This window comes from Mustela nigripes, chromosome 6 (assembly GCF_022355385.1).
Source record: "Mustela nigripes isolate SB6536 chromosome 6, MUSNIG.SB6536, whole genome shotgun sequence".
Lineage (NCBI taxonomy): Eukaryota > Metazoa > Chordata > Mammalia > Carnivora > Mustelidae > Mustela > Mustela nigripes.
In genome coordinates, this window is record NC_081562.1 from 47,056,185 (window position 1) to 47,081,124 (window position 24,940).

Here is a 24,940-nt window from a genome sequence, read left to right on the forward strand (position 1 = left end):
GAGCCTGCTTCTCCCTCTGCCTCTGCCTGCCATTCTGTCTGCCTGTGTTCGCTCTCTCCCCCTCTCTCTCTCTGATAAATAAATAAAATCTTTAAAAAAAAAAAAAAAAAAAAAAAGTGTTCTAGAACATTTAAATTGTTTCTTTTAAAAAATTTTTTGACATGTCATCCCTGTCCAAAGTTTAGTATATGGGGAACGGCTATATGTGTTTTTTATTAATTGTTGTTTTTCCTGGACACTCATATGGTCCCTGCTTTTAATTTTAAAGCAGATGAATTAGAACATTTTGTATTTCTTCCTTCCAAAAAGATCCCCCAAATGAATTACTCTCGTGGCCCTTGACCAAGTTTTGTCAGAAATGAAACATGACTTCCCTCAGGCACCGTTGCAACCTCCTGTGAAGTGACAAGAGAGCCAGGCGTTCTCCTCCTACACAGGCCCACTTCGTAGACACTGCCCCAGCTTGCCTGGCCAAGTTGGCTCGGAAAACAGGGCCTCCTAGTCCTCCGTCCTCCTCCTCCACGGCCAGCTTCCAGCGTCCCGACTTCCTGAAGGGTAACCCCCTGGGTACAAGGGGCCTCTGTCAGTCTCCACTCCCACCGGAAATAAACTCCAGGGGTCACTGCAGTGATGGACTCCACAAAGCATCAGCGCAGGGTCACGGAGCAGATCAGCTAGTGTCACAGGGGGCCACCCGGGAGCCTCGGCCTGCATGTCCAGTGCGGCTCTCCAGGAAGTCCTTGGCAAGGCCTGTCTTTTCAGTGCTCCACGCAGCCGGCCACCCAGCTCCTCTTCCTTGAGCCAGGGGCCTTTGCGGAACTCCTGGCCTTTGCTGGCCAAGGCTTCTGCCTTTCAGAGACCAGATGCTGCTGTCCATAACCCAGCACTCCTGCTAGCTAGTTCAGCCATTCCTCCTCCGCTCCCAGAGCCCCAGAAACTGGAGGTTCACAGGCTCCTTGGGTTCCACCCAGTTTCTCAGGGCTCAGGCCCACTCTGAGGAATCCAGCCTCTTCGCTTGGCTAGAGCTCTGCACACTGAGAACCGCTGGGCCGGAGCTCATGTCTTGGGATCAGGCTGTGTCAGTGAAGACACGAACAGGAAAGGGTCACATGTCCCCAAAGTCCAAGCAGCCCTCTAGGATTAGAAACACAGTGGTGGTCACTAACTTTTTCAGATATTTTTGAGAACTAAGAACTGTGTGACTAGATACTTACATTCTAACCCTTGCCCCCTTTAATAACTACTTTTTAAAATAAACAATGGAAACCATCTAAACACATGGCAAGGCTCTATACATTTTTAGAGAATTTGGCATTTAATATAATTGTTTATATAGCTGAATTCAGTGACTAAAGAGGCTCAGAGATTAGATCTTTGGAAAATATGTTCACCAGCCATCTAGCATCTGCTTAACTAGAAAAGAGTCTATTAAAAAAAAAAAAAAAAAAAGGCAAAATGACAGATCCGAGATATGAGGAGAGGAAAGAAATGGGCAGAAATGAGATATGATGTTTGATGACACTAATATTTGAATTGGCATAAAATGCCCCAGTGCTTACAAATTGATTCCCTACCTACACTTTATTCCTGTCCAGTGCTGCTATATAGGGCCATCTGTAAAGTGCAGCCCATCACTAGGCAAGCACAGTATCAGTGTTGTGCAGGCAGGCCACACTGAGACCTAATACATTGGCCAATCATGGGAATACTGGGTCATCATGAACAGCCACCAGGAGTTCTCTATATATGATGATACCCAAGCCCATCTGAAAAAGAAAAAAAATAGTGAAGGAGACATTTGCTATCTGGGCCAGGACACTGGGATTAACATCCCAGATAAACAGAAGAGACCAAGGCTGCCCCAATCCCCAGGGGTAGAGAGTTAACCAGGAGAGCATGGATTCGCCAGGAGAGGCCTCAGTCCTAGATTGTCTTAGAGGACTGCTTTTGAGTGTGACATCACAGGGCCACTAGAAAGATGAAAAGCATAGGTTGCTGGAGGACATCATGTTCACCACATGGCAAAAGCTTGGCTGCAGTAGGAGGGAAGGAAGCCAATGGAAACCACAATGAGAGACTACCTTGGGGTGAGCCTCCTGATGATCTTCTTGGAGGCCCTGAAACTACTTGAGGTTACTAGTTCTATTTCCAGACTTCCCAGTTACGTAACCCTTTGGGGCTAAGCTGAGGCAAGTTGGTTTTCTGTCATATACAACCAGAATGAATTGACCAACTCAGTAGTTGTTTGGCATTATGTATTTCCTCATACTTATGGGAGTAGAACCACAGAAAGGAGAGCTTATAAGTCAAACATGCTAAAGAACAGTACTCTAGAACATAGAGAAACAGAATAAAAGGATTGTGGGAGTAGGGGCCATTATTTCCATAGTATAATTGGCATTGTAATTAATAATCTAGCTAATTACATCTATTACACCTTTCTTCTGAATGTCTTTATGTACTAATTCACTTAATCCTCCCCCAAACCCACTGAGGTAGGTGCTAATATTATTGTCCCCATTTTGCAGGCGAGGAAAATCAAGGCACAGAGACTGAGTAACTTGCCTGATGTTATCCAGCTAGGAAATGGAAGACCTGTGGTCCAGATTCCAGGTAGCCTGGTTCCCCAGGCTTAACCACTACGCACAGGGTCACTCTTTAAACAGAAAGGAATTTGTTGGCATGACTGGTGGGTTAGAAGTCCTGCTTGTAAAAACTATTATAAATGTCATACTTTCTTTGATCTATTGCATTAGTCTCTTCATGACTGATTCCCTTGGAGAAGCTAGCCACATAAGAAAATGAAAGGCTGAAAAGCAAAAGCATTCCCTTAAAAAATTTTAGCAATAGAGCTTGTGAATATTGTGAAAAGAGGAAACACAAACAGAACCTACGTTTGATCTGTTTTGTGGCCATTAATAGGAAGAGAAATATGAGGGAGGAAAAAGCATGATAGCATTAGAAGGAAAAGGGACCAGGACAGATTAAAACAAATATAAAGAGATGGAGACAGCAAGGCAGAGAAGGCAGATATTAAATGATGCAAAAGAAAGGAATATACACTTGCACATGAGATGCACTGACGCTAAGAGAGAGAGCATGCACCATAAGAAAATAAAATACTACCCACAGAAATCGAGCTACATTGTCAGCTCCCTGAGGACAAGGACTGCATCTGATTTGTTGGCTATTAGCTTCCCTAGAGCCAAGCACAGGGCCTGACAGGGAGTAGACTCGGGAAATAGCTGTTGTCCAAATAAATGAAAAAGGCAGAGAAACACAGAGAAAGGAAGGAAGTCTGTAGAGTTTGGAAGCAGGCGGATCTGGGTTCAAATCTTGGCTTTCTAGCTTCAGATTTATGCGATCTGGAGTAAGGTGCTCACTACTTTCAATATTTTTGGGTCTCTCAGTTCTTTGTATGTAAAAGTAAGACTAGGTTCCAGATATTTAGCTATTTTTCTCTTCAAAAAGCCCTCCGTACTCTTCCATGACGCTGGGGCTGTGACCACATGGCACCTCTGCTGGCCGGCTGGAGGAGGAAGGGGCTTCTTCCTGAGAGGCTCATTCTCCTCAAAGCTTCTTCACTGAGCCACAGGCGGTTCTTTTCCTATTGCAGCCATGAAACCCAGTTTGCAGTTTTTCCAGCACCCCTGGGCCCCCCTTCGGACATCTCAGCAGCAGCAGAGGCCTGACATTCGGGTCTGAAGTTTGAGGATTCCAGCCTCTTCCCTCTGTTGCCCCAGTCGTGGGGTGGTGCCTGCTTCCCATAGCTGCTGCCTCCTTGATACCCGAGAGTCCTCTTTTTACCCTTTTAGTTCCTAATTATCAGCTTTATTTATTTTTTTTAAGATTATTTATTTATTTATTTGACAGACAGAGATCACAAGTAGGCAGAGAGGCAGGCAGAGAGAGAGGAAGTGAAGCAGGCTCCCCGCTGAGCAGAGAGCCCAATGTGGGGCTCGATCTCGGGACCCTGGGATCATGACCTGAGCCAAAGGCAGAGGCTTTAAACCACTGAGCCACCCAGGTGCCCTAATTATCAGCTTTATACCCAGTCAGCAAGACTTTCAATTCCATCTTCTCTATTTTATTTATTGGTTTATTTATTTTTAGACACAGAGAGAGAGGGGAGGGAAGGGCAGAAAGAGAGTAAAAGAGGATCCCAAGCAGGCTCTATGCCTAGCGCAGAGCCGGGTGCCGGGCTCGATCCCTCGACCCTGAGATCATGACCTGAACAGAAATCAAGAGTCAGACACTTAACCACCTGAGCCGCCCAGGTGTCCACCATTTTCTCTGTTTAAATAACTAGTTTGGTTTCTTTCTCTGCCTAGACCCCGACTGAAACAGGATCATAACGCCTGCTTCACGGAATTGCGAGGCTAGATATCTAATGTGCTCCGAATATTGCCTGATGGCGGTAGGAACACCATAACTGTGAGCTTTATAATGTAGAGAGACACAGTGGAACATTCGACCAGTAATGCCGGAGATGATACAAACGGGCTTTTGTGGAGAACATGGACTTTATGACTTTTGAAGACTTTGACGGCTGTGCTCTGCCTTTTCCAGGCACAGGCACAGAGAACGTATCTAAGTCAGAGACCATATGCCATTGAGTCTAAGACACCACTGATTGCCACACATACCGTTAATTCTGTGTATTACTAAGAAAATTACTAATCACTACTGATTAAACTATGGTATATCATAGATTGTGAGGCTCATTCTGATATTAGAAATATTAAAGTGTGAAGAAACATATGCCGTTGGGACACTGAGTGGCTCAGTTGGTTAAGCCGCTCTCTTCTGCTCAGGTCATGATCCCAGAGTCCTGGGATCAAGTCCCACATCAGGCTCCTTGCTTGGTGGGGAGTCTGCTTTTCTCTCTGCCTCTGTCTGCTTGTGCTCTCTCTCTCTCTCTGACAAATAAATAAATAAAATATTTTTTTTTAAAAAGAAATATATGCCTTTGAACTGGTGAAATATAGCATTTACACTGAACCATGGTGAATTTTAGGTAATGCTTGATGGATCTATAGTCATTCTTTATCCTTTCTCTATAGCACCAACACTAAAAATATACACATACACACACACACTTAGGAAAAGTGAAGATGAAGAAAAACATTTCCTGGCCCAGTATAGATCCTTATTCAAGAGTCCCTGAGAAAGTCAACAATTGGAATCCAGCTCCAAAGAAATAAATCTTTGATTTGGTGTGGCCTGCCCATTTTACCCCAGGGCTCACCTCCCTCACCTGGCAAAGCCTTCCAGAGTATTCTGAGCAAAATAAGCAAGCACACAAACCACAGGCAAATCAGAAGTTTGCTTTCCATTCAGACTGAGAAGGAATGGGAACCTCAAGTGGAAAGTGCCCTTGCTTATTAGCATGACCGGTGGTCTGAGCTAAAATTATCCTGCGTTCAGAACACTCTGTGGGCTTTTATGCATCAAGCTTTTTAAAGCTTCAATCCAAGTATGTTTTGGAATATGGTTATAATCAGAAAAACAAGGACTGCAAAAATAACTCTTTGTGAGTCAATGTATTTCCTGCCCCAAATAAGTTCTTACTATAGCTGGCCCTACACGGCCCTGATCACATGGGGGAAACAGCCTGGGCCTGATGCCACATCACACACCTCCAGGCTGCCTGTCTCTCTATCAAGTCAGTGACCACAAGAAAGTGATGAATCGATGGGCCAGAGGGAGAGAGTAAGGGGCAGGAGCAAGAGAGAAAGATGAGTGTGAGATGGCTTGGCACTTCAGATGGGTTTCATTGGCCAGGGTTGCCTTTCTTGAATTTTCACCCACTGGTCAAATAGGGGGAAACTGCAGCCTGTCCTTTTGCACCCTCCGTCCTCTGACTTGATCTGAAAGTGAAAGACTGCCAGAGAGCCTCAAGCCTCTTCTAGCTCTGCACACTTGTTGGCAAACACTCGTTTAATAACCCTGGGCGAGCTTCCGTCTTAACTCCCACACCTGTGCCTGGGCTCTGTGAAGAGGACAGTTCAGTCCCAACATGTAAGAACATTGTAAAAAGGAAGATATGGGCTGCCTAATGAATGGGTTTCATGGGACTGTGGAAGTGCTTTCTTCACGGAGGTTAGTCTCAGAAACCCTAAACAGGTTGCTGGGAAGAACACAGAGACTAGGCGTACAGAGGGAGTCAGATTAATCAGGTGTTGTATCATGTGCCCTGTTTATTGCACACCCTAAATAACAAGCATTGTGGGAGGCGCTAGGGCTACAAAGACAAATACGAGAGTTCTGGCCTCTAGAAGTTCACATCTAGAGTTCACATCAGTGCGAAAACAATCAACCCAATACTTCCCAAAAGTAAAAGCTGAGTTGAAGGGTCAGGGTCCACAGAAATAATAGAGAAGGAAGTACATTAAGAGGCATTTGCCCCAGGACCTTTGCACTTGCTATTCTCCTTTGGCTGGAGCTCTCTGCTGAGGTATCCTTGTGGCTGAGTCCCTCATCCATGCTCAGAAAAAGCCAGCATCAGGGAGAGGAAGGTAAGATAGATGGATCTATAGGGTTTGTATCATCCCTGAGATCTTCCAATCAAACCATATGTACCCAATCTCTTACCATATTACTTGCCAACTTTACCCACAGCACTTTGTTCACATGCGTGTCAGCTTTTCTCTGCACCAGATCTCTCATAGATGATCCGTATTTCTGAATCACATGTATTCTGGGATAAGCCCCTCACAGAAACCTAAGTCACGCCCTCTCCTGGGGTTACTAAGTAAACAATCCAAGTCCCCCTGTGCAGCAAAGACATGGCCCCCTGGAACTCCAGGCTGCAGCTGCAGCGGAGGTCAAGGGCAGCGCTATGCTATTGCTGGCTGGCATGCCTCATGAGAACCATTCGTTTTGAGTCTTAAAAATTTTGCAAACCAGGAGTCCCTGGGTGGCACAGTTGTTTAAGCGGAGGACTCTTGGTTTTAACTCAGGTCATGATCTCAGGGTCGTGAGATCAAGCCCCGCATCAGGTCTGTGCTCAACATGGCATCTACTTGAGACTCTCTTTCCCTCAGCCCCTTCCCACTGTGCACTCTCCCTTCCTCTAAAAATAAATAATTTTCTTTTCTTTTCTTTCTTTCTTTCTTTTTTTTTTTTTTTTTTTTTTTTCCCTCACCAGCTGTTGACATGTTGGTAGCTTGAAGTCAGCCTCAGTGTGATTACTGAAACCAGATCAGCCAATGGTACATATCAGGGCTCCTCTCCTTCTATAAAGCTGGCTGGTAAGTATTTACTAGCACACCATCACTAAGGATGATCCGTCTGGGTTGCAGGGAAGAGCTTCGACCAAATGGTTCCATTAGCAAGAGTGAGACAAAACATATGTAAGGGGACGACGGGTACCCTCTTTGGCCCCCCTCAGGGACAAAAGTCCTCACATGCTCTATGCTCAATTACTCCCTAAAGGAGGGGCTGGCAAACTTTCTGTAAAGGGCCAGGGAGTCAGTAGTTTCAGCTTTGCAGGCCTTCTGGTCACTATTGCTACTATATAAGTCTACCTTTATAGCACAGAAGTAACCCTAAATAATATGTAACCCTTTGCTGGGGCTGTATTCTGACACAATTTCATTTATAGACACTGAAATTTGAATTTCCTATCACTTTTACATGTCACTAAATATTATTCTTCTTTTGATCTTTTCCCGGCCATTTCTGGATGTAAAAACCATGCTGAGCTCACAAGCTGTACAAAATCAGACCGTGGACTGGACTTGGCCTGTGGGCTTACATTTTGCCCAGTGCTATCTCAGAGTATAACACATTGAGTAGGTGGGAAACATGACCCCGTCCCAGTGAACAGCGATAACATTCTCATTACTGGGAAGTTTTTGCACTGAGTGCTATCCTGAGAACTTTATATACATTTCCTCATTTAATCCTTAAAATGATCCAAAAGTAAATAATATTATTAAGATTTGGAAAAGAAAAATAACGTGGTCAAGGTCACACAGCGGGAACATGGCAGAGCTTGCTAGGATCTGGATTCATTTTTGCCTAATTCAAAAGTCTATGCCCTTAGCCTCTAAGACCCTCATTTGAAATTCTGGGTCTTGTGTGCAGGAAATAATCCTGAACACCAACTCCCGTGTTTATCCTCCTTCGGCCATCACATACAGTCAGTCCATTTTCCCCCTTTCTTCCCCCAATGCACGGGCCCTGCGAGGCATCCAGCAGACTCACCCTAGGATGGGCAAGGCCACATTTACTTTATCTTTTTTAAGGAACTCCATAAAATGTGCAGTAGCACTAGTAGTTTGAATAGAACTTGCAATTTATTGCCAAAAATCAGCCTAAGGAGAGGGACCTGGGTCCCAGGAGGAACAGCGGAGCCCTGGACTGGACACCATCCTTGAGGGACATAGGACAAGTCCAAGCTAAGGAATGTCTTCTCTGTCTCAGGAGCTGGCAGGACAAAGCTAGGAGCTCTGCTTTAACCATTTTTAAAATGAGACACACAAAATTAACTCTAGAGAGGACAGTGACTTCTAGAAGAAAAAAATGTATTTAGGTTGTGTATTTGTGTGTGTGTGTGGAGGTATAGTTCAGAATATTCAGCAATGGAAGAAAAAAACACAAATTATAAGGTTAAATTATTTCTGGGAAATTAAATGTCATAATTTCTGTAATTATCTTACTACTACTTTAATAAAAAAAAACTGATGAAACTTATTAATATTGCTAGCTCTAAGTGAGATGTTTTATTATTAACCAAAAAAATGATAAATGCCTAAAACAAATAGTGTGACTGAACTATAGACAGATTTTCAAGAGCATAAATAACTTTGTATATCTTGAGTTCTAAGATAAATCAGAGGGATAGTGACCTGGGTGGAATTGAGTGGTGTTCTGACAATGATTTTCCAGTTTAGGTCAGCCCTGACCACAGATGATCTTTCACTTGGCCATTAATTTTACTCAGCTTTGAAATAAGCCTAATCTATCCTTGCCAGTAAAACTCAGAAATCCAGGCACACATTTAAAGGAAAATTTAGTTCAACCTTGAAGACCGGGATGAACATTTACTGGCTTACAGAGAAAGTTGATTTGTCCCTTTGGGAAGCTAGCTCTTTAAATAATAAAGTGCCATGCTCTGCTTAACCTTGAAAAAGGTCAAGCTACCTGTGATGGAGCCCAGGCTTCCAAAGAAGAAGCAGATTGCAGAGTGGAAAGGATCAAGAAGACTGATCATTGAGAAGACTGATACTCTAGCGCTGGTGAAAGTTTGGGGAACTTCGGATGGTTGTGTAAATCGGTGCAAACTTGCTGGGGGAAGGATACTTCTTGGAGGAAAACTTTGGCAACATGTAGAAAAGCCTTTTTTAAAAGTCTTGGCTGGAGAAAGGGGTGGAAGGATGGGGTAACTGGTGATGGACATTGGAGAGGGTCATGTGTTGTAATGAGCACGGGGTATTATTTAAGAGTGATGAACCACAGACCTGTATCCTGACATAAATAATACATTATATGTTAATTAATTGAATTTAAATTTAAAAATAAATTAAAAAAATAAAAATAAAAGTCTTTGATGTAGAAGTCCCACCCCTAGAAATTTGCCCTAAGGAAATAGTTGGACTAATGTGTTAACATAAGCAAACAGGATGTCAATTACCAGAGAGTTTGCAGTACTGATAAATTTGAACTGAACATTTATCAATAGGAATTTTATTCAATGATTATGGCATATCTACACAATGAGAAGTATGACACCATGAATTAGAATGATACGCTATATATTTGTAGACATGGAAAAGAGATGTTTATAGACTAGTAAGTGGAAAAAGACTATGTGACCTTTGATTCTATAGCGGTGGGAGACGTGTGTGCATACGTAGGCTTTGTGTGTGAGCGCATGTGTGTGTGTGTGTGTGTAAGCATGCACATAGAGCAAATCTGAACAGCACAATTTTTACAGAAATAATTTTTGAGTGGTGTCAGCTTAATTTTAATCTTTATATATCTCTGTACTTTCTGAATTTCTAGGAATGAGTATGCATTATTTTCTTAATCAGAAAATAATTTACATTAACAAAAATTCTCCAAGAACTAGCTAATGAGAGCTGGATATCTTCTTCCTTTAGTTTTAACCCTCTGGTTAATTCTGATACTACTTTTTTCTTTTTCTTTCTTTCTTTCTTTCTTTCTTTTTTGATATCACTTTTTTCTTCATGACATCTGCTGTGATGGGTCCTCTACCATAGGCTTCTCAGAGGTTGAGGTGTTCAGTTACCTCCATTTTTTTTTGAAGCTCTTAGCATATATGTATATGTTTTTTTTTTTTAAGATTTTTATTTATTTATTTTACAGACAGATCACAAGTAGGCAGAGAGGGAGGCAGAGAGAGAGGGGGAAGCAGGCTCCCTGCTGAGCAGAGAGCCCGACGTGGGACTCGATCCCAGGACCCTGAGATCATGACCTGAGCCGAAGGCAGAGGCTTAACCTGCTGAGCCACCCAGGTGCCCCATATGTATATGTTTTTTAAAAAAGAAATAACTAAAGAGGGTTCCAAAATTTGTAGTCTATTAGAATTGTTTACATGTAACAAATTACTGCTTTTCTCATCAAGAAGAGCATTCTATATAATTGTATATAACAAACAGGATTCATGGGGAAGGTCTACTCTCCCTGTATACAGACTATCCCAGAGTAGAGAATACAGTACAGTAGAGAGTAGAGTACAGTTGGCCAGAGCTTTAAAGTGGTATCGTGAAGTTCCTCCTCTTCCAACTGCCTGGCTGTGTACACCTTTGGAGATAATACCAGAAATCAAAATATCCAAAATCATAATTTGAGGCCATTTGGGAATGTGTGCCTGGGGTCATCGGGTCTTCCTGATACCGCTATAAGGGGCTCTGTCTCTGTTCCAAGCTAGACTGACTCAGTACAATGGCGTGCTCCCTTCTATCCAGCCCACATTTCTCTCAGTCTGGCTTTTCCAAGCTGTACTCTCAAGCTCTGCGCTTAGAGCTCCCCATATATAGTCTAGGTGCTCCCTGGGCTATTTCAACCCAACAGCTTTTGCACTGGCGAGTGTGGCCCCTGAGAAGCCTGGCTGCCTGGTGCGGTACGGGGAGGGCCCAACAGCAGAATGCCATGATGCGGCTTCTCTGTGCCCTGGAGAACCAAAGTTCTGGAAATAGTGATTTGGGGGCTGTGGCAGGACAACAATGTCCATGATGGGGAACTACAGCACTAGGGGTGGACGAAGGAACGTTAGACACCTGTCTGTGTCCAGGAAACTCCAGATACAACCCAAGAACCATAGGTGCACTAACATGACATCAAGATCCAGACTAAATGTGGGAGTCTTGTCAACCTTTCTATATGACAGGGAGACCAGGCCCTGCCCAGATGCTGCATCTGGATGACTGAGCAGGCTAGGTTTTGCATCTTCAGCAAGACAGAGATGGGTCATTCTCACAGTGACTTCTGGAGAGAACCAGCTGAGTCTCCTGCCATGAAGCTGCTTGTGCCAAATTCCTCTGTGAGCCAGACAGAAGCATTCACGGGGTACTCAGAGACCTCAAGCAGCTTCCACGGTGAAAACTGAGCAAGGGTGACCATCACAGAAGAAGAAACAAATTTAAAACACAGCAAAGTATTTCTGCAAGCCGAAAGACCTACAGGTGGCATCAGGAATGAACACAACAGACAAGAAGTCTGGCAAGTGGTGCCATAAACAGGGCAGAGGCTCTGAAAAACATTTATTTAAAAAGATTTTTATTTATTCATTTTATCAGAGAGAGAAAGAGAGAGACCACAGCAGGGGGAGCAGCAGGCAGAGGGAAAAGCAGACTCCCCACTGAACAAGGAGCCTGATATGGGGATTGATCCCAGGACCCTGGGATCATGACCTGAGCCAAAGGCAGACGCTTAACCGACTGAACCACCCAGGTGTCCCTGAAAAACATTTTTTGTTTGCTTTTGAATCTTCTATTCAAGTGACATCGATAGTCCATGCATTTGATGTATACATTAATTTATGTAATAAACTCCATAATTACACAAATTAATTTCCATTTATCCCTACTCCCCCAACTTCCATGCTGCTTTCATTATAGGCAATCATGTTAATGTATTTACTGTGGATATTTTCATTGCAAGCATTTTTGCAAAACGTGCAATGTTTTGTGTTCATGGATTTCTAACTTAATAAATGGTTATGTTAAGCATCTCATTCTGTTTTCTGGCTATTCCACCAAACATGAGTATGGCTGTGTGTTGCTGGATTCCATATTGCTCTGTATATATCATTGTTCCTGACTGCTGCCTAAGGTGCCAATCCTTTGCCTCCACAACACCTTACCCATTTGCTTTCCAGTGATGGACAGACACCCACAAATAATGTTGCAGTTAACATTATTGCATATGTCTTCTCACAGACCTGTGTGAGAGTATCCGAGGGATACCCAGGAACTATATTGTTGGAACCCTGGTTGTGTGTATACTTAATTTGACCAAATTCTGCAAGATTGCTTGCCAGAATGGTTGTCCCAATCTATATGTGCATTAGCATTGTGTGAAAACTCCTCTGTCTCCACATCCCTAGGGGAGGGATCATTTTCAAGAAGTAGGTCACAATATGGAGCCCTTCCCTTTTAGACTATGGACCCTTTGTGTCTTGCTCCTAGACTGGATGCCTGAGCTCAAGGCCCCCAAAGAGCTGCTGGGAATTGGTACTGAGAATGCCCATTGCTACTGCTTCCTGGAAAAAAGATGAATTAATGTGGCTATTGCAAATCAGTCATTTAGCAAATATTTATTGAGTGCCCACTACGTGCAAAGCTCCGTAACTAATGGAGAAAATCTCGTGTAATCTGTACTTTTTTTGTATTTGGAAATTAATGGAAAAGAATGGAATTGATTTAAATTCTTTTTTAAAGATTTTATTTATTAATTATTTCTCAGAGAGAGAGAGTGGGGGGGCGCCAGTAGGGGGAGCAGCAGGCAGAGGGAGAAGCAGGCTCCTGCCTTGCAAGGAGCCTGATGGGGGACTTGATCCCAGGACCCTGGGGTCATGAATGGTTTTGATTTAAATTCTTCCAAGTAAATAACCACAAGCACACAAGGTTATAAACGAAAATTTTAGGATGCGGTGGGGAACGCTTATCTAAACAAGAATGAAAACATCACAGGGACAAGGAGTTTCAATACTGTGCTCCAGCTTCTAGAAGAGTGCCTGACATCGAGTTGGCCCTTGGAAATATTCGCTGAATGAATGGCGAGATGAAAAGAGGGTCAGTGTTTAGGGCGGGCCTCCCTAAGAACATGATGCTCAAACTAAGCCTTGGAAGATGAGCAAGGGTTAGTCAAGACAATGTGATGGTGGTGGTGGTAGCCGGTGGGGGCACCAGGAGCTCCCCTGGAGAAGGAGCTGGAGATGGCTGCATCAGGTCAGCAACGCCTAAACCCGTCTGTGCAAATACCTTCCCTGGCCACCTCAGGCACAGGTTTCCTGGGATGCTGCTCCCTCTTCTCTATAAAGCTGTTGGGAACGAGCTCAGACCAGTGAGGCAGAGCCATAAACAACAATGGGAAATCCTATAGCCACGAGCAGAAGGCAATGTTTCTATCTCTTGAACTGGGACAAAAATGTTTTTGAACAAGAAAAAGAGAACATGGGGTGCCTGGGTGGCTCAGTGGGTTAAAGCCTCTGCCTTTGGCTCAGGTCATGATCCCAGGGTTCTGGAATTGAGCCCCGCATCAGGCTCTCTGCTCAGCAGGGAGCCTGCTTCCCTTCCTCTCTCTCTGCCTGCCTCTCTGCCTACTTGTGATCTCTGCCTGTCAAATAAATAAATAAAATCTTAAAAAAAAAAAAAGAAAAGAAAAAGAAAAAGAGAACACGTTTAAAATCAGACCCCTGAATTCGAATCCTCCTGCTCTGTCTCTTAGCAGCGGAGTAAACATGTACAAGGGACCTAACCTCCTTGAGCTTCCTCATGAGCAAAAAATAAGAAGGATGACACTGACTTTGTAGGGGTTTTGAGAAAATTAAGTGAGATATGTTATATCTCTAAGACACTATATAATAATAAGCTCTGTTATTATAATGATAACAATGCTATTGTTGAACACTTATTTGCTAAGAGCTTTATTTAAATTTTCTCTTCTATCCCTAGTACCTACTTCATAGGGTTCTGTGCACACAGCATGTGCACAGACTAAGGTACCTGGTACAAAAACCTCTAAAAAAAATGTTAGCTATTATCTAACGTAGACAACATAAATATTCCTATTTTACAGATGAAGAAACCAGGGCTTAGAGAGATAAATAAGTTCTCTGAATTCACATACCTAGTAAGTGGCAGAAACGAGATCAAATGATGTCAGCCTCTACGCTTTGTGCCTGGCCCCCAGCGGGCTTCCAAATCCATGCTAGCTTCTCTTCCCAACCATCTCCTGGCCTCCCGTTTTCCTCTCCTGAGGAGTAGTTAGCAATGAGGAGCCCCATAAAGGCCTTCAAGGGTGGACAGAACTATTAGTATAGGGCATCGAAGTGCTCCTCTGCATCGACATACACAGAACTTATAGATATTTCTGTCAAACGTGGAAGGCAGGCCATAAATATTGTACCTGGTTCTACACAGACCCAACAGAATGTGCCAGCTTCCTTCTGGGCTTGCTCTGAAACCTTTGTGACAACGGTCATTGGATTTCGCAAGCCTTGTTTAACACTGGAAGTAATTTAAATTAGGAGATACTGGGTTGCTTCTTCATTTTCCCTTGAAGAAATAGGAACATTCTATATTCTATTAGGGTGCCTGATAATTGCTACCTATTTAATTTCTGAAGGAATCCAAAATTGGGCAGAATCTAGGTCGCTGAATTCCAGATAGTCACTTGAATTTTCTTTTAAACAAAATAAACCCAAGGCATGAAGAAGCTCAAGTATTCCAGAGAGAGGATAAATCATTGGAAAGAGACATATGGTAGCCCGAAGCATTCTTTTCTCTCCCTCTGTATGTGTGTGTGTAATTTATTTTCCAAGGAAGATTTCACTCAGATGGAGTAATCTGTTTCTTGAGAGAGTCCAGGAATTCTCTTGGGGTCTCTTGAGGCTCTGGTTGAAGGTACAGTGATTAACTCAGTCCAGATGAAGAACCAAATGTTTTCTATCCACTCTTCCCAGGCTCCCTTCTCCTTCTCTCTCCTTTCCCCAGCTCTTTGAGTTTTTAACCCTGTGATCTCTTCTTAGCACATGGATTTTCAGAGAGTACACAACCAAAGATGGAAATGATTTATTTTCTAAGATGGTCTAGATATCTTGGGCTTTCAGCCAGGCACGAAAAGGACTTCTGACAGTGTGGAAACATGCAGACCCAGGGAAGAAAATCCTCATACACAGTATGGACTAGTTCCCGACCAGATCTGGGGAGACTTGACCCATGCTCTCAGAAAGGGGCTCAGAATTCTGTTGGAGGAAAATTGCTGAAATCACACACACACACACACACACACACACACACACACACACACACACTCACACGGAGTAGGAGAAAGGAAGATGGAGGGGGAAAATGGAGATGATGTAGATCAGGTGCAGTTCATATAAATGGTATACTAGGCAGGACTTAGCATGACAAGTAATGAAAATAAATTGAAAATAAACTTTTTAAACCTGAAAAAAATACAGAATCTATTTTTCAGGAAGAGTATAAAAACTACAGAAATTAAGTTTTATTCATATTATATTTCCTACTGAGCATGAGTACATAGAACAACTTGTGAAATGAATCCTTTCCATCTTCTGGTTAGGATACTCCCTTTTCTCCTGAATTGGAGCTCCACATGAGGTGTGTGTGTGTGTGTGTGTGTGTGTGTGTGTGTGTACATGTGTTGAATTACTATCTACATAAATGGATACTACGTGTCATATTGATTTTTGGTAATTCAACACTAATTCCAGGCAAAGCATCCTGAGAAATTCCAGACTTATGAACGCTTTTCTGGAAGGTCACAATCAAGATGTGTAGGAATCTAACTGTATTTCGAACAATTCCCAGATTCTTTTTAAAAGCAGGAAACAGAACTCCTGTATTGGCTTTTCTCCTCTTTAAGCAAATGCCTTTCACTAAATTGCTAGTATTTTAAGAATTTGACCTAATCCTCAAAATACTTCAGTAGGGAATGTGACAAGTGTTACAACTACAGTTCTCCAGAGATTAAAGAGAATGTACTTAACAGGCCAGTGGTACAAGTGAACATAAATGCCAAATTTCATGACTCATAGGATAGTGAAAAGTCCATTACATGTGATCATTTCCTCACCTCTAGAAATCAGAAATAAACTATGCTTCACTTAACTTTAAAACCTAAGTTTTCTCTAATGAAAATAAAAGGAAGCTGTTCTGTTAGATTCTTCTTCACACAGCACCACCAAATCATTCAGTCAATTTAGTGAAGAAAAAAAGGAGACAATCTAATTCAGTTGGCATTAAATAAGGAAAAATAACCCAAAGTTGGGTCAGTTAACTGCAAAGAGATAGATGCTTCCTCCAGCTAAATAGTCTCCTTTCCCCTGCTGTCATTTCTCCAATTTCATGCACTTCATTTCAGGTCATTTGAGCTCAAGCCAATGGGTAGCACTGCTATCACTCCCACTATGAGAAAAGAGGAGTAATGAACATGAGCACGTATCCCTCTAGGCTCTTCGCCTGTAGAAATGGATACTATTATCGTTCCCGTTTTACAGATGAGGAAACTGGCTTAAAGAGTGTTGAGTAAATTGCCCAGTGTATTGAGTATTGAGTAAATTGCACGCCAGTGGAAGTGGAAGGACAGGGTCCAAACCGAGGAGAGTGCAAAGTTGAAATCTTCACGGAAGTCTCAAAGGTTGACCATTTGCTAACCTTCCCTCCAATTAAATGGTTCATTGACGTATGACTCCCTCCCATGCTCATCTGCATTTCAGTAAGGACTTGATTAAAATGGAAACTCTATCAGGGTAGGGATTTGGTGTATTTTGATCATAACTGCATCCCTGGTGCTTAGCCCGTGGTAGATGATCCATGATCAATGTTGGCTTCGTGGGTTTTCCAGCAGGGCAGTGGCACGGGGCCCCCTCTCAGAAGGGCTCCACACTTGGTGTTAATGCTCTGTAGTCACCATCTTGAAATTCTTAGTGATCGCATCTTTGAATTTGTGTTTTGTAGATGAAGTCTACAGTGAAGCATGGGCAGGACATTTTGAGCCTCTGCTCACATGTGGTCCCACTTCCCACCTCTGCACCTCCTGCCTCTATGGGTTCTTGGTTGCCCACTGTCCACCTGTAGTGCTCTGGGTGGCAAGTAGGGTATGTGGTCTGGGTGGGGGGATTGTGACTCTGGCCGGGGTCTGGGCATGGATGCTGAAAGAATTGGAGCTAGGTGCCTGTGCCCTGCGGCATCTCCCTGAAGGACACGGCTGCTTCTGTCCCACCCTGGACGGGCAACTCCACAAGTGCACTTGGTAGGTGCCTCCCCCACCGTGGTGAGCCTCTAAGCCATGCCCGATGTAGGAGCCAAGTGCATCCTGGTGCGAACCCTGCAGTGCCTTTGAGGACTTGCCCATTCCCAACACATCAGGTGTGGTGCTCTACAGTGAGTCCGGAATGGGGTCCAAGGTGCCTGCAGAGATCACATTTCCTCAGGTGCATCCCTGTACCCAAGGGAGCATGACATTAAATAGCAAAATTAAATTAAATCAGATTAGTGTACATGAAATGAACAATATTAAATACACATTGAATAAAACACCATGCCAGATCAAGAGAGAAACCACAAAAGAAAAATATAAATATAAAAAATATTTAAAATATATAAAAATATTTTAGTATTGTTTTTTTAACAATTTTTATTTTATTTTATTTTTAAAGATTTATTTATATTCGAGAGTGTGTTTGAGAAGAGGGGCAGAGTAAGAGGTGGAGAGAGAAAGAGGCAAACTCCCCATAGATTGTGGACCCTGATGCAGGAATCTGCCAGGGGCTCCATCTCCATCTGGAAACCCTGAGACCATGACCTGAGATGAAATCAAGAGCTGGAGGCTCAACTGTCTTAGCCAGCCAGGCACCCCTGGTATTTTCATATCTTTAATCATACTTTCCCCTGCTTTTTGAATGGGTACCATGCATTTTCATTCTGCAAAGGGCCTCACAAATTATGTAGCTGATCCTGTCAATAATTGTGTATTGAGTTAATAGTTTGGACTCTCAGAAATCAAAATGTTTAGGTCTCAAAGGAATAAAGCACGAAGATCCAGAAACAGCATCTTGGACTGGACGATTTTCCTTCAGATCATACTCCCCAGGAACAATAGATGAGAAGCATTAAACACTCAAGAACTCTTGACAATCAGAGCTAGAATGGGCCATCTACAGATGATCTGAGTGAAATCTCTCACATGATAACTGTGGCTTCCATAGGCAAACTGACCAGTAGACATTTATTATTTAGCCAATAAGGTCTTCAGGAGTCAGTAGGATTGCTTTTGGGGATAGGCATGTGATTTTCTAGCTTGGACCCATTTCCCGTGTCGCTCCATTATCGCACCTTTGACGGCTTCTCCTATAACCTCACACTCATGCATATGAAGCCCGTGTGTTTTATTCCTGTTTGCTGTATCACATTTAGGAGGATCCATTATGCTTTCTTTCAGGGCTGTAATTCTATAAATCTGATACCAAAAAGAGTTCACAAACCCCAGGAGGGAAGTAATTATTTATTACGGGGTGGGATATTTTTACATTTCCCTCTTCCCTACTGGACTACAGACTTTATTTAAGGACACATGTATTAGTCATGGTAGTCTAACTCCTGAAACAAACAAACCTCAACTCTCACAGTGCCTTAAAATAATAAGGCTAGGTTTTTTGCCCTTATGTCCGTCTGGTCCAGTGGAAATTAGTTGAGGATGATTTATACAGTCATTCAGGGTCCCAGGTTCTTCCATCCTGTGATTTCCTCAGCCCCTACATCCTCTGAATCTTCTACTAGTTCATTAGCATTTGGCTGACAGATGAGGAAAAATAGAACCCATTAGGGGATTGTGAGAGATTTTTTAGGGGTCTGGCCAGGAAGTGATATACATCACTCCCACCCACATTCTACTGCCCTAGACTGTTCCCTTGGTTCTACTTACCTTCGGGGAAGGTTGCCAGGCCTTAGGGATTTCCATCCTGGTGAAGTCCTTTCTGAAATTCAGGTAGGCATGGGGTTTAAATTCAGGGAATGGTCGGCTAATGGTCTGTTTTTGAGCCTGGCCTCTACATTTGGACTTTGCCCTCCCCTGAGTTTCAATCCCCCTCTGCAACCTTGGCCGCTTCATAATGTTCTCTTAGCCTATTTTCATCCAGCTGTGTGCCTAGAATGAGAAGGAAGTAGATTTCACGGAGATTGTTTTTGCTGTTACTGTGAGGATCGTGTGGTGTTTTCATTATATATATGCTGGCTGGCACTAGGAGGTATTCAGAAGCTGTTTTCCAAATGAGGACATAAAAGAAGTGGGCTCACTGGGATGGGGCGGACCCTGGGAGCAAAAAATTCTGACCTGCTTAGATTTTTTTTTTTAAGATTTTATTTATTTATTTGACAGAGATCACAAGTAGGCAGAGAGGCAGGCAGAGAGAGGGGAGGAAGCAGGCTTCCCACTGAGCAGAGAGCCTCATGCGGGGACTCCATCCCAGGATCCCAGAATCATGACCTGAGCTGAAGGCAGAGGCTTTAACCCACTGAGCCACCCAGGCACCCCTGACCTGCTTAGATTTACAATGAGAGGAGAAGTATTATGTAGGGGGAAAAAAAAAAAAGAATTCTAGGGGTTGACTAGAATTACTGGTTTGTTGTTTATCCTCTTTGATCGAGTGACTAAGTAGCTAATGTTGTATTCAAACTCAATCTTCTCTATCCCATTTACTCTTCTTTTAGCAATTTGCTTTGTCCCCTGTTAGACTCCTTTCTTCTCATATTTGTCCCTTCTCCAAAGACTGTGCCAAAGGTTTTTCCAAATTCTGATCCTGCTCTTTCTGTGGTGTGATCAATTGCCTTAAAAACATCCTGCAACACATTAATGGCTCAGCAGCGCATAATAAACTTCAACTTGGCTTTAGGACAAAAGAAATGCCACACAGACATAGACTTCAATGACACGTCTTCCATCAAGTAAGCTGTCCCCTAAAGGGGGAGAACAGACATGTAGTGCCCATTATCATAGTAGCAGATATTCCTCTCCACCCACAAACTCGAGTATGCCAGAGTTATTCCCTTGGCATTTTCTCATTTCCTTTAAATCAACTTCGTTTTTTCCCTAAGCTCCCACCCCACCTGTCTGGTGCAGAGTTTCATTCTAGACATCATTGGAGGCTAAATCTGCCCAGAATCTGGATTAGAGCCCAGAACGGGGAGAAGGTCCTTCAATCTCTAGCTTGCCCCAGTTCCACCTGAGTCCTGGGTTGCCCAAACCAGAGTCCAGATGTTCTGGCTTCACTGACATGCCTGCCTGCACTCAGTACCTCAGTGGTCCAGCATCCCAGAAATACCACGTGACCATTCTGTGTGAGCCCCTGCCTATGTGGAGGTATTCAGGGAGTTGAGATTGGAAGTTAACGGTGGAAAAGAGTACAATCAACGATTATGAGTACAGTCTGGTGTCACTCCCTTGATTACTGCTAAGGAACTGTCACTGTTACCCAGATTACCGTCATGACATCAGTGCAAATGTTAACATAGTGGCTATCAATGGGAAGACCTCAGCTATCTTGCTAAGGGGTACCTTGTAGAGAAACAAATTCCATGGTGTCTAAGAATCTAAGTTCACACCATGGTAAGGAGTCTGAAAATAAGTTATATATGATATTAAAGCAGAGAAACCCAAAGCTGAGCAGGATAGGGTAAGTTCAAGACCAATATATAAGAACAAACCTAAAGAACGTTTGACCCAACATCCAAACCTGGATTCAATACCCCCACTTGCTTTTCTGCTCTATTTCATTCATCTGTTTGAAGAATTGTAATTATGTAGTTATATTACATTATTTTTTCCTAATCTAATTAGAGTTGTCAATCTAAACATGAAAGTAGCCAGAATAGACTCCATAAGTTCAGACATTATTTTCTTTGTCCACAAAATAAATATGGCCATTTCACAAAGAATTAAACTTGAGTTTCTCAAGGATGTTGGATCCTAATCATTACCATATATTGTGTAAAAGTCCCACTAAGAAATTAAATTTCACCTCCCGGATCACTTGGAAAGAATAATAATAACACAACCTCACGTATGTAGCAAAGCAACTCTACATCAGCCAGTGTGATCATCGTCCCAGTTCAAGGTAAGAGTGATAGAGGAGCTATTATTAATCCCATTATGCAGAAGGGAACACTGAGAAATTAGGTGATTTGCCCATGGTCATACATTTATTAAGTGGAAGAAATGGGACCATAACTCAAGCTATTGTCTAAAAGCCTTTAATCCTTTCTGTTCTCTGTTTATGTACATTTTGGCTCTGTTAAATTATATTGTTTTTATTTTCCCATTAGCTCAAGGACAACATCTTAGTGGGACATCTGGATTTAATATTCTTTTCACAAACTCTTCAGAGTCCATTCATTTGAATGAAGGGCTTTTGTCAACAGTTAACCCTTCAGACTGCTTCTCAGAAGAGCAAAAACAAGACAGTACAGATTTTGAACTATATTTTATAGTAGCCAGGGAATAGATTTTACTTTCTAATTCAGTTGAATGAATTATTTACAATTCCTCTATCTGTCTTTAAGCACCAGATATTTCCCAAATCCAGAAAAGAGAAAGGGTCAGTCACTGGATTGTTTGTTTATGTCATAATCCTGAAGAGGCATCGTTGGAATACAGAAGATTTAGGAAGTCTGAGATTCCGGCCTAATTGCAGGGCAGGCAAAGGCCTGAAGTCTGAGCACAGTAGGTAGGCCAAGGGAATATCGGTCTTCTGAAGAGAGTGAGAGCGGAGAGATAACGCATGAATTCTAAGATAGGTCTACAAACAGCCCCTGTTCACAGGGGATGGGACAGCACAATAGGAAAAGGGCTCACGCCAAGATCTCCCTCATGAGCCCCTTATATTCTTCTTCTTGTTTTTTTCAAAGATTTTATTTATTTGACAGACAGAGATCACAAGTAGGCAGAGAGGCAGGTCGCGGGGTGTGGGGGTAGCAAGCTTCCGCTGAGTGGAGAGCCCGATGTGGGGCTCGATCCCTAGACCCTGAGATCATGACCTGAGCCAAAGACAGAGACTTAACCCATTGAGCCACCCAGGCACCCCGGCCCCTTATATTCTCTTAGGGAAGATATGACACAGCTGTGGGGTATTCGAACCAGGATTACGACCTAAGCAATCCAGCTCCAGAATCCCCAGGCACTTAAGCCCAACACATCATTGGTAAGGACATTTAGAGAAGTGTCCATTGAGTATTACATGGGAACAGAAGAGCAGAGAGAGACAAGCAGATGCTACTCTGCCTGGAGGGAATAAGGAGAGCTTCAGAGAATAAGGAAGCTTCATGAAGACGTGCAGCTGTAGGGCTGGACACTGGAGAACTGTGTAAAGGAGCTTACACTTTATCCTGAGGAAAAAAGTTCTTGTGTGGAGGTAAAAGTTACTTGACCACATGTTTCTGTGCCTCAGTGTCTGAATTTACTTCATATTTGGTCCAGCAGAGTGATGTTAGCCTTTTAGACTGTATGGGTGAGTAGGGCCTGGACCTGTTTGACCAGGATCAAATCTGCAAATGGCTCACCAACTCGGAATGCTTTCCAAGTCCGATCCTCCAAGAGGAAGCACATTCAGAGCCATTCACCAAAGGACTGTCGGTGAATTCTGGAGGGAGGCAAAAGAAGTCATCAACACTTGTGATAAATTTACAGTCAGAACCCAAGAGCCAGTTGCTTGAAAACGGAGTTGGATGAGTTGAAGTTAGGCTTCGTGAATTTAGATTTGTTGAGCTAAAAAAACGAAAGACCCATGTACGGCCAGATTCTGCAACTAGTTTCTATTTGCTCGTTTTGCACATACTGGTTACCTAATAAAACCTGATTAGCCCACCCTAACGGTTTTTGATGGCCCTAATTGTTTTTCTCCAGATGTGTAGCAGTTTCTGTCTCATCTACAGAGAGGAGCACCAATCTACCAAAATTTTCTCATTTAACAAACAGGGAGCCACTTCAATGCACAAGGACTCGGCCACATGCAAAGACCAAGTCCCTGACCTCCAGTGGGGGCAAACCAAGGAGGGCGGTCGCTATGGAAACCACAGTTAAAAGTGACTCGGAGGCTTACTTCAGAATTTCAGCACAGGCTTCCCTTCTTACTGAAAGAGAAGCCTGTCATCTGGCACTATGTGACGCATTCCTTCAAACAATAAGCAAACAGAGGCCAGGGCCCAGCTCCTGAGCAGGTTTCTCCCTCCTCTGATGGCTGGAACTGTAATTTATTTGTATGCCTGGTGGTTTCAGGATCTCTGCCACCTCTGTGTCCACAGAGTTTCAGGGAGGTTGGAGGGTGCTGGTTCGGGACTCGGGAAACCTGGATTTGATTCCCAGCTCCACCACTTATCATCTGTGTAAACATGGCAAATTCTCTACCTCTTGAAACCTCTGTTCACCCAAATATAAAATGGACATTACAAGAGTACCCAATTTATGGAGTATTGTGTGAGGACGTATGATGCCGATAATAATATGCCACTCAAAATATGCCACTTTGACATAAGGATTATTTTGAGCTAAAGGCAACTGAGAAATGACACAGAACAAAGCTCTCTAACTTCCCTCCACCCGCCTCAAAGCAGAGTGTAAATTTCCTGTTGTGCAGGTGTCCCCCCCGCCCCGCGCCCGATCTCTTGCCAGGAGGGGTAGAATGACTTAATCACCTGAGACAACGCTAGGCTCTTATCAGTCCAGTGATGGCATCAAGAGGAATCTGCAACACAGACCTTACGAAAATGAACAACCCTTATCTTCCATTAGTTTCCCGATATATTTTAACTTCCCACAAGCTCAGATTCTTTTTTCTTTTGTCATGTCACATCTCCGCATTTATCACTCTTCGTTAAAATGGTCTAGAAGCCTTCCGGTCTGACTGCCTCTTTGGAAATACCATTTCATTTCTGTGAGCGCCCCTGCCCCCATATTCCTATGAAATAACCCTTTTCTCCCCAATCTGTCTCTTTTCAGTTTATTTTTAGGGGCCTCAGCCACTGAACTTCAGAGGGTAAATGAAAACTTTTTTTTTTTTTTCTCCCCAACAGATATCACGGATCAGAAGTTTCCCTTATATCCTTGCACGGTATGTGCTCAGTTGATGCTGGTAGTCTCCTCATGCTCAAGAAATGCAAAACACTGGAAGGCACAAACATTATCCTTGTTTTGTTTCTGCCGAATGCCACTTTGTCCTTTAGGTGGCTCCCAGTGAGCTGCAGTGGCCTGTGACGCAAATTATTATTATATTTCTCATAACATGATTCCTACTGAACACTTACCGGGAGCTCAGTGTGTGCCGAGCCGCCGGTGTAAGCCAAGCACCGCTACTATCCCTGCTTTACAGATGGGGACGCCGAGGCTCCGAGTCGCCACATGACGTGGTTACATGGCCTGTGTGGCTCCACGATTATGTGATACTACCTCCCCCGATATGCGGCTGAAGATGGAGATAAGAAATGATAAGAAAGGAGGTGAAGGAAAAAGATCTTTAGAAATGGTCCCTTATTGGGGCGCCTGGGTGGCCCAGTGGGTTAAAGCCTCTACCCTCAGCTCAGGTCATGCTCCCAGGGTTCTGGGATGGAGCCTTGCATCGGGCTCTGCTCAGCGGGGAGCTGCTTCCTCCTCTCTCTCTCTCTCTCTGCCTACTTGTGATCTCTGTCAAATAAATAAAATCTTTAAAAAAAAAAAAAAAAAGAAAGAAAGA

General features: G+C 43.2%; 1 long non-coding RNA gene across 1 annotated transcript; it reads left to right on the top strand.

Moving 5' to 3' along the window:
* Positions 1-2,535: 2,535 nt before the first annotated feature.
* On the top strand, positions 2,536-10,329 carry LOC132019422 (uncharacterized). The gene is made up of 3 exons (XR_009404761.1): positions 2,536-2,613; positions 7,151-7,253; positions 9,141-10,329. It is a non-coding gene; the product is annotated as an uncharacterized LOC132019422 (long non-coding RNA).
* Positions 10,330-24,940: the final 14,611 nt, after the last annotated feature.